The 8,211-nt window shown below is 33.0% G+C and overlaps 1 non-coding gene across 1 annotated transcript; it reads right to left on the bottom strand.

The window, feature by feature from the left end:
* Positions 1 to 1,446: 1,446 nt before the first annotated feature.
* Positions 1,447 to 1,555, bottom strand: LOC138382102 (U6 spliceosomal RNA). The gene has a single exon (XR_011233265.1). It is a non-coding gene; the product is annotated as a U6 spliceosomal RNA (small nuclear RNA).
* Between the last annotated feature and the right edge of the window lie 6,656 nt (positions 1,556 to 8,211).

Below are 8,211 nucleotides of genomic sequence, written 5' to 3'. Positions count from 1 at the left end.
TTCTCTAAGCCCTGCTTTCACTGCAACCCATAGGTTTGATCTATTGTGTTTTCTTTTCATTCATCTCAAAGTGTTACTAAGTTCTCTTGATATTTCTTCTTTGACCCATTAGTAATATAGGAGTATGTTGTTGTATTTGCACATATTTGTGAGTTTCACAAATTTCTTTCTGTTAATAATTTCTAATTCCATTCCATTGTTGCCAGGAAGCATATCAATTATGTCCTTTCAAATTTATTGAAGTTCATTTTACAGCCTAATGTATGTGTTGTCCAACATAATGTTTCATGTGCACTTGAAAAGAATGCATTTTCTACTGTTGTTTGTTAGAGTGTACCATAGATGTCTGTTAAGTCTTGTTGGCTTATAGTGTTGTTCAAGTCTTTCATTTTCTTGTTCATATTCTGTCTAGTTATTGAAAGTGGGGCACTGAAGTATCCAACTATTATTGTAGAACTGTCAATTTCTCCTTTCAATCATGTTCATTTTACTTCATGTATTTTGAAGTTCTGTTGTTAGAGGCGTATATGTTCACAATTTTTATATATTCTTGATGGATTATTTCATCATTATAAAAATGGATTTGTCTGTAGTAAAAATTTTCATCTTAAAGTATATTTTGTCAGATACTTGCTTAGCCATTTCAGATTTTTTGTTTATTTGTGTTTTTGTTTTGTTTTTTTACAATTCTTATGGTTTACCTAATTCTTTCCTTTTACTTTCAACCTGTATATGTCCTAGATTCTAAAGTGTGTCACCTGTAGAAAGTATATGTTTGCATCATTTTTTTAAATATTCATTCTGAAAATTTCTACCTTTAAATTGGAATGTTTAATTATTTTACATTAAATGCAATTCCTAGTCATTTAGAATTTATGTGTGACATTTTGCTATTTGTTTTCTGAGTCTTACATCTTTTTTATTCCTGTTTCTATATTACTGCTTTATTTTGGTTAAATAGATATCTTATAATGTACCATTTCAAAACCCTTATCTATTGCTATATTTTTAAGTTTTTTTTTTAATGCTTTCCCTAAGTATTACAGTTAACATCTTAACTTACACTATCCAATTATGATTAATTCCAACATAATTTCACTAGTATTAAAAAAACCCTTTCTTCTACATAGCTCCAAGCTCTCATCCTCCTGTGTGCTTTGTCATAAAAATTACATTTTTATACATTATTGCCCATAAACATAGATTTATAATTGTTGCTTTATATAATTGTCTTGCAACTTGGAGAGGAGAAAAAAGCACTACAAACAAAAAATACATTTATATTATTTTTAATTTTCACCTATGTAGTTACATTTATTGGAACTTTTTATTTTTTCACATGGGTTCAATTTACTGTATGGTGTCCTTTCATTTCCATCAGAAGAAACCTCTTTAGTAGTCCTGGTGGAACTGGTTTGCTAGCAATAAATCCTCTTAGTTTTGTAAAAAAATAGTAAAAGCTTTACAAATTTGCATGTCACCATTGTACAAGGACCGTGTTAACCTTTGCAGATTAACATTCCAATTTTAGCATGTACGCTGTTACAATGAACATTTAATATCTACTCTTATATGGTATAAAATTTAAAACATTATAGATGATGATGTTATAGCTACAGTCTTGTTATTTGTTTAGGAATCATTTCAAGAGCACATTTGGTCAATACTAATATTGATGTTGTAACTTCAGTGTTACAATATTGTAGCAACATAAATAAATGAACCTCAAGTCATGTAGCAAGATCAATAGATGAACCTCATCTCATGCCTTTTTTTCTGATAAGTAACGTTAAACTTAATTATAAGTTGTCACATTTCTTCTGGTTTTCTTTAGTTAAAAAGAGATCGTCTTTTAACTTAGCATAAGTGAAATGAAAACATAGTGTTTTGTATTAATTCCTGAATGAAAGCACATGAGCTTTCAAAACTGAAAATCTATTAGCAGAGCTTTGTGTTTCCTGGAAAAATTAAATCTGCTCCTCCCCCCCAAAAATTCATCCATATTTTGCAAATTATATGTGCATAAATTATTCCAGCATTTTAAGTGGTTTCAGTGTACACATAATTTCCTCTAAGCACCCCCTTCAATCTTCCCAGTTAATTTGGTTAAAGTTTTTTTCTTACCTTTTTTTGTTTCTTTCTTTTCTTTTTTTTTTTTTGTCCTTTATTACATTTAGGTATGTTTAGACTTCCTCTTCTGAACTCATTTCCTGGTACCAAATAAGTAAGGCACAGATGCCAGTTCTGGCTCCAGGGGACATTCAGGACCAGACAGGCTGGACCAGGCAGGGCTAGCATCACTCTGTTTCTGGGAAAAAAAAAAAAAAAAAAAATCATTGTAGAACTGATGAGCTTCTGAACACTGCAAAGAGACATTTAACACGACTGAACACTCTGCGGGGGAAGGATGCATTTTAGTTCCATCTTTTTATTTTCATCATTTGTCTGGATAATACATGCTCTTGGAACAAAATTCAAAAGTAATAGTGGTGAATGAAAAGTAATAGTGGTGAATGAAATTCTTTTACATTTATTTGCTTCAGCCACCCATTCTCCCTCCTAGAGTCAGTCACTGTTGCCAGCTTTTCATGTATCTTTCAGGGCCAGGTTAGGCATATACCAGCATGTGCCATATAGAGGCTACTTCCTTGTATTGTGGTAAATTTGTGGGGTCTTTTTCTGAATTGTAGTCTGCAGGAATCTGAAGTCTCTCTTGCTAAAATGAGAGTTAAAGGAGAAAAGTCAGCTTTAGTGTGACCTTTATTGTCTCCATATTGTCTCATCCAAACAATATCATCTGTACATCTCATCAGTGAAAGTGAGATCCATTCATGTTCACTGTGCTGATTTGCTCATTTAGGGGAAAGGATGTCATGTGGTGAGGGTGAAGTCTGGACTGGGTCTCTCTGTGCTTAGGACACAGCAGTCATGCCGCTCTCTGCCTTTGACGCCATCCTAGGGATTCCCTTCACCTCTCTCCTGGGATGAATCTCTTGCTTTCTCTGTCCCACATTTTCCTTATTTTGGGTCTGCTACCTCATATTGGGGAAGCATATACTACAAATACTTTCTGAGAAACATACAAGAAGCATATTTTTGAGATTGTTCACATCTCCAATATCTTTATATTCTCTCCACCAGCTTGATTAACAGTTTCAGCATATAAAAAATTATAGGTTAGATCTCATTTTCCTTGAAAATATGGAACATATTAATCCATCAATCTTGATCCCAGAATTGCTGTTCAGCATTCTGATCCTTAATACTATGCATATTTTTCTTTATTACTTATAGCTCTCTTTTTTGTGAGCAATTAAGACCATATCTTTGTTCATGAGTGTTCTTCTTAAAGCCACAATAGTATGCTTAATTTAATTCGTTATCTTGGGTGCTTGGTGGGCCTTTTATATAGAGAAATTTATGGCCTATATCTTGAGAAAACTGCTTTCACAATTTCTCCCTCTACCTTTTCTCTGCTCCTTCCTTCCAGAAACCATATTGTTCAGATATCGCATCTCTTGCATGGGCTTTCCAATTTTCTTTCCTCTTTTCACTTATTTGGCTTTTTGTTCTATTTCTTGACAGATTTCACAAACCACTATTCCAAACCTTTTTTTTTTTTTTTTTCGCATTTCTTCTCTAACATGTTTGAATGTTTTTATGAAGAAGGTTTAGTGTTGAAATTGGGATATCTAGAAACAGTAGTTTATTGTGTAGGGGGCTGGGAACTGTACCACACATTCATCTTCATTTCTTTGGATTCCATGAAAAGTGCTTAGCACATCACAGACCCTCAAGAAATAAATAGCTGTGGGATAAATGAAATAGATAAATAAATAATAAGGCCTAGATTCTAGCCCCAACTTGTATTTCTTTCCCAGTTTATCATTGGCATGGTATGCCCTCTCTTGGTCTCAGTTTCTAACTAGCAATTTCAGACATTTTTCTCTCTGCTATTGACAGCTCTCACATTATTTAAATCTAGCAATACAATTAATCTGTATTTTTTGTTTTGTGCATACTCTTTAATCTTTGTGACTACTCCCATATGTAATCACACATGATTATATATGATACATATCATATATATGTCTCTGTGCATATATATTTTAATTAATAAAGATTTAAATAATCTCATACAGAAAACTTAATATACTGATAGAAAGTAACTAGTCACTTAGGATAGGTAAAAGAATTGAGCTCTGCAGTGCCTGAAATACACCAAAAATCCATTCAAATTTATTTATTGATTTACTGCTAGATCTTAGCTATTACTTTTTAGTAAATAAACAAGAAGAAACAGCAGAGCTGCAATTTGGTAAACTGAGTTCTTCTTTGAATAAATTTTGAAATGATTTCTGAGATCATATATTATACAGAGAGATACAGCTATCCATATTGGTTCATTAAACTGTGAAACAATTTCATACAATTCTCATGATTTAGCAAGGTTCACCTGAAGAATTTTCTTGTGATATGGAACGGTACAATTACATCTCTTAATTACTGATTTAAGAGAAGCTATCAAGCCTTCTCATACAATAATGCCCTATTTAAAAGTAGCTTAAAAGTAAGACTTCTAAATTCTACACTTCCATATCTTTAAATCAGACAGACAGCCAGATTTTTCAAAATATTTGACTCTGTTTGCCAATCCACCAGTTGAGAAACATGCTTTTCATTCCTCTTTTTAAATGAAAGCAGCCTGTCTGCACTGATTTCATCATCTCCATTGAGAATGTTTATCCGCCAAATGAAAAAGAAGAGTACAAATTAGAAACACTGATATATCTTCTGACGTTATTCATGTAGAAGCTAGTTCTCAAGTTGTCATTACATTTACCACATGAAAATTAGAAATGATTTGTTTGGAGACCTATGACTATTTCTAGACCCAAGATGTTTGGACAACTGTAGATAAAGTTTCATTATCAGACTGAACTAAATATGCTATAATTACATATAAATCAGGATAATTTTTGCTCCATGAACTTAAGTTATTAATCTACACAGACCAAGTATCCAGGATACCATCATTCTCTGAAATTATACAAGAGTTTTACCCAGCCAAGTATTTGAAAAGTAATGATTGAAAATTAAGGTGAAGGATTGGTTGGACAATGTCCATGTTTCTATCTGATTGTTTCCACGTTTCTTCTTGTCTGTGAAACATAGACTAACCTCGTCCTTCCACAAAACTTCGTGTTTCCCCATTTGTTAGCACTCTTTTGTTTAAAATTATTAGGTAAATGTCTGTTTTCTCCAATTACCAGTGAGTTTATTAGGCCAGAGGCCCCTGCTATCTTATTCTCTTCTGTATGCCTAATGCTAACATACTGGCTTTCAACAAATATTTGTTGAATGAATGAATGATGAATGAATAAAGGAGAGGAAACCTATCTTAGGCTGATAATTGACTTACAGAATGGAAGTTAGAAAGTTTGAATCAACCTTGTGTTTTATAAAATTTTTATGTGGCAATAGTTACTTGTATGCAAAATGTTATATAGAGTTTACAGATATCAAAACATAATAGCATAGGTAGACTTCAAGTTACCTGAGTTCTAGGCAGAGTAAGGAACCAAAAAATAAAGAAACTAACAAAAAAAACCCAGTCTTTCGAGTTCTGTATGGTAAGTAGTTAAGAAATAGGGTTTAAGCATTCATCAGTATATGGAATTATTATAATTTCTAGACTAATTAGCGTCATTATTCATTCAAATGACCTATGAGATATAGACCTCTCAGAATAGTTATCATATTAATCAAATGAAAAATTACATTGACATCTGAGTTTGCCTTTTAGTACATCAAAATTTTGTATTTAAGTAAAGATGAGACTGACATTTTCAAGAATAGTTTTTCCTTCAGTATAGAAAATTTTTGCTAGTTTTGCATTTTTTTGTTCTTAAATTTTGAATGTTTTCTTTTTATATGTGAAGGACATTTAGCTTATAAAAAATGTGTAATGTTTTCCTGTAGGCATACAAATGATTAGAATGCCACAATAGCAGTGCTTTAGATATAATCTAAAAAATTCCTTGATGTGCAACAGCAGAAACCAGTGATTCATGAAATTGCTCAGTGTTAGGCATATTCCTTCTTATAGAACTAATAGTTTATTCAAGACATTTTTCTTCAAACTTGGAAATATAAACTCTACTCAGTGTGTCAGCATTTACATTAAGATGAATTTCTTACTCATGGGGAAAGCTTTAATTAAGTGTATTTAGAAGTTGGGAAATATCACCAGTACCTCATGGTGAATAATTCGAATGTTTCTCTTCCTACCTGGGTTGGAATAAAGCAGTAAACATGGGGAAAAAAGGAAAAAAAGGGGAAAGTGGTCCTTTTCTGCCTATCAACAAAACTGTTACCTTTTCTGTATCTGCACTGGTGTACTCGACTTCTCTGCCCTAGACTGGGAGAAATCTCCATTTCCTGCCAAAGCCTGGCTGCTCACTTGGTGCCCAGGATCCCATCCCAGTTCCCCACTCACACATCGTATTTGAAACTCTCTCCTTTTGTTCTACATCTTCAATTTCTTTCTCTATACTTGATTATTTTCCAAAATATATGAGGATATTCTAGTATGTCTCATTTTATTTCTCTTTTAAATCTATATTCCATTGTCTCATTCTGAAAAAATAAAATTCCCTTAACTTAAAATTTCTGTCCAGATACTGTTCCATGTCTCTTCTAACAACCACTGCAAGATACCTAAAAATCTTTGTGCCTCTCTTGGTGAGGTTTTCCTTGAGTATCGGTAAGAACCTCTTGATTGCCTTTCATCATGTCTCATTACTGATTTTCTTCATTTTTACCTATCACAATAAGAATTTACTATGTTTATTTATTTTGTAATCTGTTAATCTTTCTCTTCCAACTAGTACGTAGGTTCTTCGAGGCAGATCCCTTTAACTCTCTTGTTCATCCCTGTATCTTGAGCTCCTAGAAGTGTTCAGAACACAGTAGTTGCTCAATAGACATTTGTTGAATGACTGGAAGAACTTATACCAACCAGGTCCTTTGGGAAAATCAATAGCGTTTGGACCCAAGGATTAGAGATCAACTCTAAGAAATGGTGCAAACGAGGCAAAGTGTTTTGTTGCCACCTTACATTTCTCTATCCTTCCTTTCTTCTTTCTACCAGATACCTAGTACCCTTTTGCCTTTTCACTGCAATATTCTATCTAGTATTTTGCCCTGTATCCAGAACCCCCATTCTCCAAAGTAATCATTGATTTCAATAATCATTCAAGTAGTTCATCTATCTTTAGATGAGTAGTAAGAAGCAACCAGTGATTTAATTTAATTCCTTACATTAAGGCGAAATTTAAGATTTGCTTTTCTTTTTCCTGCTTGCTTTCCCCAAGTGTGCCTTAAATTTTTCAAAGGAGCAATTATATTGTAGCTGTGTTTGGTAGGAAATCAGGTTTTGTCTGATTCTCCAAACATCTTTACTAATTCCCAAAGAGATCTATTTAATTGTTCCCCAAACGACTTTTACCACTTTTTCTACTGTCATGTATATTGGTCCTTAGCATAGTATGCATAATTTTCTAAAATTACTTTCATCATCTTTATCCTTCCAAACCTTCTTTTCTTGCTTTTCTTATTTCTCTTAACAGGACCATCATCCACCTTTATTGTATTAATATTAATATATAAACATCATCATATGACGTTGCTGCTCAAGGTACAAAAGGGTTAAAAACTTCTTTCACTCTCTACATATTTAGTCACCAAATGTTGTCAATCCTAATTGCAAAATGGCATGAAATCCATCAATTCCTCTTGTTATTTATAATTCTCACTTGTCCTTGCTCCATCTTAGTTGAGGACCTTACACCATGCATTTGGATAAGCCCTCCTGCACCCAGCTAGTATGATCTGGCTAAAAAACAAATTTTCAGGACATTCCCACCAACAACAGGAAAACAGTTCTTTCAGCATCTCGACCTTGCCTTCCTTCTGAAACTAAACTCTCAACTTTTCCATATACAGTACATGACAATTATAACTAAAATGTCAACTTTTATTCAGCGATTACTTCATTCCAGGTAGCATTCTAAACATTTCATGTGCACAATCTCATTTAGTTCTTATAATAACACACTGAGAAAAAAGTACTATCATTATAATGTATTTAAAAGTGAATACAGTGAGGCCTACAGAGGTTAAGGAGTTGTCCCATGCTAATGAGGGGGA

The sequence above is a fragment of the Eulemur rufifrons genome, chromosome 3 (assembly GCF_041146395.1).
Source record: "Eulemur rufifrons isolate Redbay chromosome 3, OSU_ERuf_1, whole genome shotgun sequence".
Lineage (NCBI taxonomy): Eukaryota > Metazoa > Chordata > Mammalia > Primates > Lemuridae > Eulemur > Eulemur rufifrons.
Note: the sequence above shows the minus strand (reverse complement) of the source record. Positions and strands in the feature narration are given on the sequence as shown.